The sequence below is a fragment of the Protopterus annectens genome, chromosome 1.part0, assembly GCF_019279795.1.
Source record: "Protopterus annectens isolate FY-2018-M chromosome 1.part0, PAN1.0, whole genome shotgun sequence".
Lineage (NCBI taxonomy): Eukaryota > Metazoa > Chordata > Ceratodontiformes > Protopteridae > Protopterus > Protopterus annectens.
In genome coordinates, this window is record NC_056725.1 from 786,668,662 (window position 1) to 786,682,222 (window position 13,561).

Consider the following 13,561-nt stretch of genomic DNA (forward strand, 5'->3'; position numbering starts at 1 on the left):
GTTGCAAGAAAGCCGGGAAACAAGCTTAAAACTTTTTTTATATACAGAAAAGCAGCTAAAGCAGCAGTAAAAACAATTCCAATGCAGTACAAGCTAGCACACTTGAGTAAATAGCAATATTAATGCAAATGCAGTTAAAATAAATACAGTTAAATTATAAAATGACTAAAAACAAGTGCAGAAAGCAGTAAATTAGGAAAAATCAAAATGGAGGCACTTAGAGTATCTCTTTCCCCTTCCTGATGCTCTTGCAGTCTGCAGCACACCAAAACTGGATCCATGGAGCTTAAACAAGTGCAAACCCATGCAAACATGGGCTTTTAAACCAGAAAGTTGAAAGAGATGGAAAAACTGCCCAAACGGCCAATAAACTATAATTTCGGGGCCAGAAACCACTCCTCTTGTGGTTGCTAGGCTACTTAGTGCTTACCACTCCCACTGATAAGCTAGAAGGCTTCTTTCCAATGCAGAAAGGCTTGGGGGGCTCAGAAGCTTACAAACAGTCATGGATACAGCAAATCTGTATCTAGACTAGACTAGTTACAGGAAAGGTGGGAAACAAGAGCAAATGCAGGCTTTTAAACCAGAAAGTTGAAAGGGATGGAAAAATTGCCCAAACGGCCAATAAACTACAATTTCTGTGCCAGATCCACTGCAAAACCTGTCTTGAGATTAGTACTGAATAGCCTTTGTAGGGGTTCACCATATCATATTTAGCACTAACTGGTAGGCAGCCTAGTATGTTATCCAGTCCCAATAGACAATATGTTCTTGGCCTTATGTAGTAACTTTAGAAATTTTTGAGAGATTTGAGGGGGTTATAGATGCAGGTATTTGATGTGAGAATACTGTAAGACTGGGGGGGGGGGTTGAAATTCAATTTGAATTAGTTGGCCAGTGGATTGGTTATATCCTCTAGTCCAAGTATGTGATATCATTTGTTATAGCTGACTATAGTGCCAGTCATTGTTTCTGAGATTTCTAGCACAGCTGAAAAGTACTTTGTGATTATCTTTCACCTGGGTTTATATTTTTACCTCATATCAGGATTTGGTTGATTTAATCACAGTCCCGAGTTCCTTGTCTAGTTTAGGAAGAATATTTTTGGATTTCTGAGAGTTACATTTAGTGTTTCATTCAATGAGTATTTTTTTCTTTTATTATGCTGCCCATAGGGCTTTATTTTTGAATTTGCTGTTGTATTTATTTCTGAGGGGGAAAGATGTGTCTATACAACTATTTAAATATGCATAGAACATGACAATAAATTATTCTGTACAGTGGAAGTTTAAACAGGTTTAGTAGAGGGACCCCATCCCCAACTAATGCTCTGTACCCAGCATAGTCAGAAGCCAGCACTAATCAGATATATGCACATAAGATCACTTACACTAGCCTACAAGGTGGCCGAGAACAGTTTAGTAATTGTTTCTTTAACATTTTTCACAATCAAACCTGACTGTCTTCATTTGTTGTTTCAGCATGTAACAGCATAGGACTATACATAAAGTGACTGTTTTCATTTTGTGGGAGGGTAGGGAGGCAGCCTGCTTTTGTAGATATGTGTTTTGTCTTTACAAGCTATAGTCTTCTCAGCATATCAGGTGGTATCATAACAGCTCTGAACATTAAGCTTTGGTCAAAACTTACTTCTTCCTTGAATTTATTTTCATTTCTTTACAATAATTGTCTTCAGACTGTCACTGGATATTAAGATTAGAAAAAAACTCCAAAAATCACCTTAGAGCATGTATAGTCCCACTGATTTTGGGGCTTAGGGTAATTTTCTTGCTTTAACCAATTTCCTTTCAGCAAAGTCTAGAGATTCACAGAATGTAAGTAGGGTAGTAAGGGTGTAACTTTCAACAGGTTTATTATTTGCTTGATTGACTGCCATGGGTACCTATCTTCATTTATTGTCAGTGGCAGTATAACTGAGCCCAGCTAAAATGTATTTGTTGCTGGGAATGTAAAATATACTATTCCAAAAGGCGTAGTGTGAATGTAGCCCGTAGGTGTGAGCAGCCATTGCCAAGTTACCCATGCGGGTGGAAGGGAGGTCGTTTTGGCTCACAGTGTAGGTGTTACTCGGGGGAAGACTATATGTTGTACCTACAGACCACAACACTGTGGAGCATGTGCTGCCTAAACCCTGCCAGTCCTTTAGTCGGCAGCACTACTGGAGCTCTAATGATCTACTACAGGGGTTAGGAGCTGCAAGGGGAAGAAGACTAATCTTGGAAGGGGTGGCAAACTGATTGATCTACCCTAGTGTAATTGGAAAGGTATTTTGCATTTTGACTTAAGGAAGATGCCCTTTTGGAATGAAATGTTTGTGCTTCTTCGACATGTAAGTAATTACTACCTTGGTATATACTTGCTAGTGATCTGTTCGTAGATCAACAATATGAAGGGGGTGTGGCTTGGTCAGTAGTGTTAATGTGGGTGTGGCTTGTTGAGGGGGCAGCAGTCTGGGAGTGCAAATTTGAAAATCCTGGATACACCCCTGATTTATCACTATGTATAGCCTGTACTAAGCAATACTTGGAAACAACTACAGAACTTAAACCTTGTTTTTTATACTTATGTATCAATTGTTCTAGTATGTACTTTTATTTTAGTATTATATTATTATTACTTCTTTAAATGCATCTTGTCAAAAATTGCATTTCTTCTTTTCTTATTATTTAATTGTAGGGCTTTTCTCCCTGGGCCTCCTCTGAAAAAGGGCACTAGCTCAGTCGGACTAACCCGGTCAACAAATGTCAAATAAATAAATGAAAATAAAATGTTGTTCTGTGGTAGATGCTGTGTATGCCGTAACATAAAACTAGATCTTAATGACTCTGACAGATGCATAATGAAACATGTTTTGCACCTCTTTCACATCAGTGGAGTGCATAACAAGATTGTCTTTTTTTTTACAATTTCCTTGCATAATCAGTACATTCTGGTACTATAGAATAATATTAGTTTCACTTTTCCTTGATTTAATTAGTTACTGATAGATAAGAACATTTACAATTTATGCTGCAGTTTTCTTCATATTATATTTGCAAAATACTTCTTTTTGCTTTCAGTACATTTTGGATAAGAACATTTATACTTAATATGCAATGGCAATACCATGGTATAGTTCTCTACCTCTTAACCTCTGACTATTAAAAATCATAGCAGAGAGTCAGAGTGATGAGCACTTTCTCATATTTCACAACAGAAGTTTTCCCTGTGCTGCTCCCAATATAGCAAATGGTAGGGAATATTTGTAAATCATTAGTTGATTTATTTATTGAATAAGTAATGTCCCCTTAGACACATCTGACTTTATGAAGAAATTATTAAATCACAGAAGAATAAGGCAAAAACTGAAGGCCCAAATCCTTCAGATCATGACAACTGAGAGGCATATATAGTTCATTAGTAATGTTCTCTTCTTTTTGGCTAGGTTTTGATGTGAAGCCTAAGGGTTTTTCCTTTGTACAGTTAAGATACTCAAAGTGGACTGTTGGAAAGGGCATATCTGTGTTGATACAAATAATATTAATGTATGCATATACATATGCACACACACACACACACACACACACACACACACACACACACACACACACACACACACACACACACACACACACACACACACACACACACACACACACACACACACACACACACACACACACACACACACATATATTCTCATGAACTCTATATGGTTGGCAGAATCACAAATTCAGCTTGTTTTAAGTACATACGTATGTATCCCAAGCTTAATATTTTCCATTTGCTTCTCATAATGTGTAGTGTGTATGAAAGTTCATGTAAGATATATGACATACCTTTATACCAAGCCATATTGACATACAGAGTAATTTGAACAAATGTTGAATGTGCTGTATATTGTAGCTACCTCATATTTTGGAGGTTTGTTGTAACAAGAAGTTGCTATCCTCAGTCTTCAGTTTTAATTGCCACTCTATTGATTTATATTTTTTTCTCCAAATTAAATGTAAAATGAAAATGTAATTTCTTTCTGAATGGGAATGAATTTAGGATTTAAGATTTCTGAGGGCATAAGTTCCCACGGTTATAGCACTGATGCTTCGAAAGAGCTTTTATAGTTATGTCTGTTCTAAATTACGTTTCCACTCTCTGGTTTGAACTAACCCACACCTTTAGATCAATGTAATGCTTACTGGAAATCATTGCTAGTTTTTAAGGATGTAATAACATTCACAGGGCCACATCAGGGCAAACAAATGTCCTAAAACCTAAATGTTTCCTTGTGTTCTTGGTGCTCATGTACAAATGAAAACTCTTTCAGGCAGTAGCATTGCTGACAGAGACCAGAATGTTAGCATGCAGACATTGTGCCAAGAAGTTCACAGCTAATGGGCTGAAAAACTTTACTATCGGTATTGAGGTAGCATGTAATCAACAGCTTCATTCCTACTCAGAAGAGATGTTACTGCCTGGCTAATGTGTTAATATAAGTGCTGAAAATAGTTATGCTGCTTGTAGCCAAGAGATGTCTGATGGTAGATAACATCATATAACAGAGCATTATGTGCTGTTTCAGCACCTCTTTGTTGTTGTTGTTTTGCTTAAGCAAAACACAATCTTATATCTGATTCTGATTCTGTGCATTTAACAAAATTTCAACCAAATTCACCAAAGTGCTTTAATATGTCACTAAAGCTGCAGTGTGCTGTAAACCTGAGGCTAGAATGTTGGAATATTAGAGCCAGGCTGTTTTTTTTGCAAAAAAACTTTCATATAACAGCCACAGGAACATGCAGGCAATCACAAGGTTTAATGAATCTTGGCTATTTCAGTGTAAAGTGTTTTAAAGTGAGTTATATATCCAGGCTGGCAACATTAGGAAAGTGGAGGTAAGACAGAGAAAATGTAGTAGACTTTGCTTGTGTGCAAATATGCAGCACATGGTCTAATCATCAGAAGTACTCTATTCAGACTTACTTGGGGATATACCCTGGCCAAAAAGTAACACTTCCTTTTCTGCTTCATCGTTAGAACTCATATTCATAAAAATGTCCACATCAAAAGTGCACAGGGAAGAGCTGATTACTTTGGGACAGCATGTTACTTTATCAGATCTATACGAAAATTTATCTCACTCAGAAATGCTATAGCTGCTATAGCAATAACTCTTTTCCCATCAAATAATCTGTTTGTCCTTCACGTTTTGTCCAACGGTCAATTATTACAAATATATTTATGAGATGGAGGATAGCAAGGTCACAAGTTGGCATTTGGACAGGTATAGTGTGGAGGGTCAGAGAGAATTCCCTCAGCATTGGGTTTACTGTAAAAGCTCAAATGCCAAAAGCCCAAAAGGCAACAAATGGAGTGGAAAATCCTGAATGGTGGAAAGGTACAATGGCATGCAAATCCTAAAATGAAAAATGCTTAAACCATTGCTTTGAAAGGGTGTTGCATTTATCTAAACAATATTCTTAAACACATTTTTTGATAAACAGTGTGTATTTTAACATTCATTAGTATATTTCATGAAGGTTATCTGGAAATTAACTTCCATATTTAGTACTTAAAAGGAGACAGGCCCTTTTCCTATTAGATAGAGGACAGGAAGGTCAGTTGAGGATGTTAGTCCCATACAGATGACTCTTGAGATTGTAGTATAGATTGCAGCTGTTCAGTTATGTGAGAAAGCAGGGCAGTGAGCACTTTAGGGGAGGTTATGGATGAATGAATGGAGGAGCCCACTATCCCTAAGAAAAAGGCACTGGAAGTAAGTCAGTATGGAAAGTTACCACAGAGATGAACAACAAATTCACTGAAAACTACTTTTAGTACCCTTATATCATTGCTTAGTCTTAGGTAAAATATAAGAACTGCAGATTCTTGCCAGAGAACAAAGGAATGGTTAGCTGCACTTCTGCCTTCTAGATGTAGTGGTTTGGAAACTTCATATGCCAGTTATGGCAGAAAGGTAGCAGATGTAGTAATCAAGTCAATGTGGTTGTGAAAAATGAATACTGGGTCTATCCAGACTCCTAAGTATTTACATTCAGAGACCTGACGTAACTTAGTGCAGCTGGTGTGAGTAACCGGCTGTGGCCTGGCTTGAGCTATTTTAACAGGGGTACCATGGATCATGTTATGATTCTTTATAGAGTCAATATTTAAATTGTACTGACTGAACCAGTTATAAATGCAGAGAAAGTACCCTTTAGATGCTTTTTATGACACATTTGTATCATAATTATATCTGGTAAGAATGATGCCATATGCATATAGGATAGCTTGAGGGTTTACACTGTGATATATAAGAGATCAAGAGAAAAAAAAAAGAGAGAAAAAATGTAGAGTGGATCTAAAATGGAGCTTTATGTAATTCCATTTGAGGACATGCTTAAGTTACAGACTGTGCCCACTGATTTATTTCTGAATGTTCTGATAGGAATGTAGTTGTGACAATTGAGAAAGTAATTTACTAAAACCATTGAAGGTTACATTATTCATGCTGCTTAAACTTTATTCTGTAGTAATCAAAATAAAAGTAAGACTATTATTATCTGATCTAAAACTCATGTTTCTTTGATGTCGTGATGTCTTATGGAGCAGCACATTCGAGAGTCTGAGCAGAAATAAACCACTCAGCATTTTGCCATTGTCAGAAGCATGGAGAAAGAACTTTTGGGATCAAATTTTTGATACTTACAAAATGATTGCTTCCTTTCACACTTCATAAAATAAGCTATATGTAGTATCTTGCTATTTATAATGATCTGTAAATGATTTATCTTCTATCCCTCTATCTATATATATATAAGCATATATAAGTTATGGGACATTAAATATAGAATACTCATATTTTAAGACATTCTGATTGAATTTTACTGGAAGGTGTATTTCAAAGATGTAGGAAAGGCTTTTTTGACCTGAGTGTGAATTCTTGTAAAATGAATTTGGGAATGTTGGCTAAGTTGGGACATTGATTACTAAAGACAGCAAAATTATTATTATAGCAAGGTTTTTTTGAGAAAGAAAATAGGCAATCAATACATTAGCAGTGTCTAATTGTGTTGGATAATCATACCCAACTAGGGGTAAGAGATTAAAAAATTGTTAGTTACAAAATTAAGAGATTTACTTTTATCCCAGATTTTTTTGAGGTAGTTGACAAAATGCTTGTTTTGTTTTATTTTGAGACAAAGAATTGAACAAGTTATTCTCAGTTCTATGAATTTTTGCCAGCTCATTTGGATTTTTCTGTGCATTTCCATTTGCACATGTCCAGCCCCTATGATTAACTTTACAGTATTCAGCAGGCCTTTGTTTTATTTGTTCATCCTCTGACTGCATATTGTATCATTATGGTTAATGTATTAGTGATCCTTTGTTGCTCTTAAAAATCAATTTGGGCCAAAGTTAGCATACTGGTAATGGACTTTAATAGGCTCCCTCATATTGGTGATGTTATCCAGTCATGTTTAAGAAGGAAGTCATATGAACAACCACATCAGTATGTGGATTCACAGGATAGTGCACATGACCTATGTGAGAGAGTAGATTGCAGAAAATTTTACATGCTCTCATATGACTGTGGGTAATTTGATTTGCATACAGTGGTACATCACTGGCCAGTGATCAAGATACTGATGCCCCATTTTTTCTAACTGTCAAAGAATCGATCTGTTGAAGGGTTTGTTTCTATACCTACAATACTATTAGGTGAGATGACTTCCAATTATATGCTGGAGTACATTCACTGATTTTTTTAAACACCTTTATTGAATTATCACTTAAGACATAGGCATACACGCATTAATAGAAAAGAAATCAAACCATATTAACATTTTTCCATTTACACACATTATACATTGCATTTTTTTCTTTATAACAGCTGTATTTCAGTCCATCGTTACATATACCTGTCAATTTCTGACTACTGTTAAACCTCACCTCTCCTCCTCCTGAGCATTATTCTGCAGGCATTGTTCCCATACATTCCATTTATTTCTATATAATTTGCTCCTTCCCTTTTCTAAAGTTCCCTCTTCTAGTTCTTTTAACTCTTTTGCAATATTCAGTACTTTAAAAACAGTTGGTTTAGAGTTTGATTTTCAAAGTGGCTAACAGAATTAAACTTAATAAGGCCTTACTATGCCTAGGTAATTCAGATCCTGTATCCCAGCTCAAAAATATTTCCTTAGTTACACTCATTTGCTCCCTCAATATGTCTGACTGCAAGAAAAAAAACAGTAGTTAAAATGGCTGAAAGTACATTTGACTGCAGATACATTTGACTGAATAGCCATTTCATTGAAAATCTAAAACTGTAAATTATATTTCTGGTGCTGTTCTTGCACATGGGTGTTGTTGGGAGGAATAATTTAAGTGGATTGGCAATACCTACTGTCATGCTGTAATGGCAGATTTACAGACATTTGTGTTTGTGTACCAGCACTGATTTACTGTGTATGGTGTCCCTTCCCTTCCCTACACTGCTGTGTGACTGGAGAGTTAGAATATATACTTAAGAGGGGTGTGGGGTCCAGAACCCCCATGTAGGGAGTGCAGGGGAGGGCTTGCCCTCCCCATGCAAAAAAAGCTTTTTTTGTGGTATATATGCTGTCTAGAAAGTTTTCAATTAAATGACTTTTCAGCCAGATGTACCTACAATCAAATGAACTTTCAGTCTTTTTTTGACCATGTGTGCCACAGTCAAAGCTACCTTTGAAAATTGTGTGTGTGTGTGTGTGTGTGTGTGTGTGTGTGTGTGTGTGTGTGTGTGTGTGTGTGTGCACATTTCCTGTGTCAAGGAAGGAGTTGTTTTATACCACAGCACATATAATACAAACATGGCAGGTTAATGACAGTAGCAGAGCAAATCCCATGATTTTGATCTTTTGAGAATATTTAGAAATTTTAGCAAGAATCAAACACTCCTGCAAGAATGCAGCGTACGTTTAATAACATTTTTTTCCTTAAGATATAACTTAGGCAAATGTAAACAGGCTGTACAGACTAAATTAGTAATCAACAGCTCAAACACATGACAGCAGTGGTAGTTATGAAGTCATCCTTTCAGTTATTTTCATGTTCTCCTTACTAATAAATATCACTTAAAAATAGGAGTTTGAAACTGCAACTAGAGCTTCCAAGGATCATGACATCATGTTGAAGATAAGCAATTCAGCTTTTTATAGGGTGGTGTTTTTGTATCAAAAGTATAATATACTATTATTGCAATGTCACTGATGACTGCTTTTCACACTCATTGTATTGAGTTTATGATTTGAAACAGTTATTGGATGTGTGTTGAAGTTTTCAATTAAATACACACATTCCTGTGAAATATAATTTTTGTCTAGTCTCATCCAGTTTTTGTCCCTTGAGGAGAAATATGTAAATTCTCTTGGAGCTCCTACTACTCAATTCACAATTTCTATACTAAATATTTTCATAAATTACTTCAGAAATCTACCCTATTTTGTTATATGTCTCCACATGTGAGTAATATTCCCTACCAAAAGCTGATTATTTCTCCCAAAAATTTCTTAAGCTCCATAATAGTAGTTTTAGGTGGGATATAAGTACATGCCAGTTTAATCCTTCTCCCTTTCTAGTAACCTCTTACTACCACAACTCTATCCACAAATTATCAACAACCATTTTCCCATTTTTGCACATGGGGTCAAGGTATCACTTTACCAGTGACAATCATCAAGAGCGAAAGTTTATACCATTGGGTGGCTAGTCCTGCCATGATAGTTCTTCCACACCACAAACTCACACACTTATGGCCAATTTAAAGTGTCCAATCCAACTACTGCATGTCTTTGAAATGTGGGAGGAAACTGGAACACTAGTAGGAAACCCATGCAAATGCATGGAGGACATTCAGACTCCACACAGAAAGCACTCTAGCTGAGAAATGATCTGTGAAACCTCTTGCTGTGAGGTTACAATGCTATCCTCTGTACCACTCTGCCACTATACCACAAATATACCATTGTTGTCTTTTTCCCATCTTCTATCACTATTAGAGCTTCTTTATCAATTACAAGTACTCCCCATTTCCTTTATCCTCTGTATTCTGCTGAATATGCTTCCTGAAATTCTTCCTTATCAAATTCACATGCTAACTTCCTTCAAAGTATGTCTCCTGTAGCACTGCTATTTGCAATCTACATTTCTTAATACAATTCAATATTCGTACCTTTTTGTTTATACCTGTTAGGCTGTTCATGTTCCAAAATAATAGGATAGTGTAGCCATTATGATAACGAGTTATTATTCCTACCACCTATTATATGTGACAGCTTTTTAAATGTCTGTTTCTTGCTTTTGTGTTTCATGCACCCACTAATATTTGGCAGATTGATCTTTTATACAGTTGCTTCTTGTCATCACTATTTAAATTGGTCTATATTAGTTCGTCAAAATCTTCTTTCATCGATGGTTTTTCATTGACTCCTATCCATTGAAACTAACTTCAACAGATACTGAAATTTTTTACAGGGTAAATAACAAATTGGATACACCACAACTTTGTCTTTTTCCGCACTGTAGTATGATCTTAGAGTTGGTATATATAGTTAGGAGTGTTGTAGGGGGCAAAGCCCCCCACTTGGTTGGGGTTGATTTAGTGTGATCTGTGTTTCTGTGGGGTAGTAGCCAATTCATTGCTTACCCTGTAAAAAATGTCAATGTTTTCTCAAGTTAGTTTCAGTGGATAGGGATCAATAAAGAAGCCATTGATGAAAGAAGATTTTGGCAATCTAATATTTAAACCTATGTCACATTTTACAAGACTTTTTGTTTTACTGAAAACTCTCAAAAAAAAACACACACACCCAGAAAAAAAGCATATCTTATTAATTTAAAACTAACACACAAAACTATGTACATCTTCAAATAATAAAGTTTAACCCTCCTGATAGGAACAATTGTCACAAATGACATCTGCACCCACAGGCATCACTTAAGCTAACATTAAGATTATCCATGCTAAGGTCAATGTTACAGCCTACGGTCATACTTACACTAGTTGCTGTCTGTTGTCTTCTCTTTATTTCCCTTCCAGATGTGAAAAACAGCCTGCATGCCTTCAGAAACATTACATTTTAGCCTTAAGAAAAAGTGCACGGCTATCTTTAAATACAACTAAATTATACATTGTTTTTGTAAATGTGTTGAAGTATTTAGGTACCACGAAAGCTGATTTCTCATTCATTTCTAATAATTTAAAACTTTATTTACTAAACTGCATTCCCTTATACCTTTCAGTGTTATGTTTCCCTCACCAAACAATGCCAAGGACTCTCAAGATTTATTACCTGTACATGTGGTCAGCTTATCTCAATGAAAACACAAGAACATAATGTTCAGCTGCTTTCAGCTGCAGACTTATAAGCTCACACTGAACATTTATTTGTTAAATTTAACCTTTTCATTACATTCACATTGTTCTCTTACTTTTAAAGCCCACTTACTCAAAGCAGTTGTTATTAGATTAAGCCAATGCCAATAATCCAGACATTCACCTATGCTAAAGTAAGAGAAAACATCTGAACTCTATGAATATTATAATCAGAGCCCTTTTACAACCCTCCCTCACCCTAACAAACCAAGGCTACATCATATTAACTTAAACATGCGTTTGTCCAGCTTTCTTCTCATTTTACATTATAATGCCTACAGTTCTTAAAACTAAAAAGAAAAAAAGTACATAACTTTAATATATTTATCCAATACAACCACTGAAAATTCTTTATTATATAACATGTAATTTATGTCACAAAATGTTTATACAGATATTGTTAAGAGCAAAAATTGTTTTACTTGTGCTTACCCCCTCCTTTTCCTTTCAGAGTCTTTCCAAATATTAATGATATGAAGTAGGGTATATGCCTTTCAGTGCCCCCACAAGTTGAGCACAGTCAACAAAAGTCCAATCTTTCTCAGCCACTTTTTCTTGTAAATCCATATTTCACAAATGTGATTGATAATTTATTGTCTCCCATTTATTCATGAATTTCAGTGTTGCTGGTCTTTTTCCTGTTCATCACCATCTCCCAACCCCAAATTCTAGTTCAAGCCCAAGATACTCCCAATTCTTCAAGTCAACTCCTGTGCTTTTTTCTGTTCCTGAAGCATTCTCTTCCTTTGAAACACTGCAAAAGCTGTCATGGACAAAGTCTCTCTATGAGCTTTATTATCACAAGAATGAGAAGCACAGCCCCTTCTACTAGATGCCTTACTTTTTGTTGGACAAACTTTTGTATTTCCTTCTTAGCCTGTTCTGCATCACAAATTACATTGACCCTCAAGGAAAAAATATTTTGAAGACAAGTGGAAACAGCAGCTTGAATCTCACACATGCCTGTTAACATTCCCTGATTGCTAACTTAAAATTGTTTCTCTTTTGCATGGTTTACAGTGAATTATCATTTTCCATAAACATTCTACTGTCTCCAATTTTTAATACTTTGTCATTCTGTTGCAGTATTTTTCAGATCAGGTCTTTCTGATTGATATGATTATATCTTTACTAATACTGTTCTTGGCTGCTTTCTCATGGCCAGGTTTGAAGCATACACATGATGTGCCCTTTCAGTTAATAAATCCTGCTGTGGAATACTAGTCCAGTTACTTATTTGCACTTTCAAAAAATTAATACAGTATGGTCTTTCCAGTTACTCTGTTATAGTAAAAAATCTTAGCTTTTCTCTGTATGCTCTGTCAATTAACTTGACCATTCTTTGAAACAACTTTTCTTGAGCAGCCTCATACTCGGCCAACCTTTTCTTCATTTTAACCTCTTATTTTGACAGTTTTATCAGTTCATTTGAATAGCTCTTTAAAGCCTCTTCCAGTTTTCCAGCCTTTTATTATTTGAGTTGATGTACTCCTTCAGTGTATTTAATTTGTTTTAATCAGGTCTGAGCAGATTTGATTTACTTTTCCCTCTAAATTATTGGAAAACACCTCTTGTACCAAAGCTGGAGCTTGAACTACTTTTTTGCTGAATATGTGCATGCTTCTTTCCACTCAGTGTTTTCTCTTCATTTCTAGTTGATTTTCTTTCAGGCTATCTAAGTTTATTCTTTGCTGGCATCCAGGCTGTGTACTTACTAGACAGTAACTGAATTTTACTAAAACTGTCAGAATTACTAGTCCTTATCTCGCAGTTCCTTTTTCCACACTGTGAAAGCTGAAGTTAAGCTGTTGATCAGTGTGCACCCATCTTGGAAGTGCAGGTGAGTGATAATTGTGTACAATAATGAGATTTCTTTCCATTTCTAAACAACAAATGGTGTGTGTGTGTGTGTGTGTGTGTGTGTGTGTGTTTGTGTATATCTGTGTGTATAATATGCATTTGTGCATGTGTCTGACTATGTCTGTGTGCATATATCTATGGATGTGTATACACATGAATAAACTACTTAGTGCTTAGTTTAGTGGTGCTTTGGGTTGCCATAACTCAAAATATGATGGTGCTATAAATAGTGCACATAATACATAATATAATATTTTATAGATACATCATACACACACAAATATACAC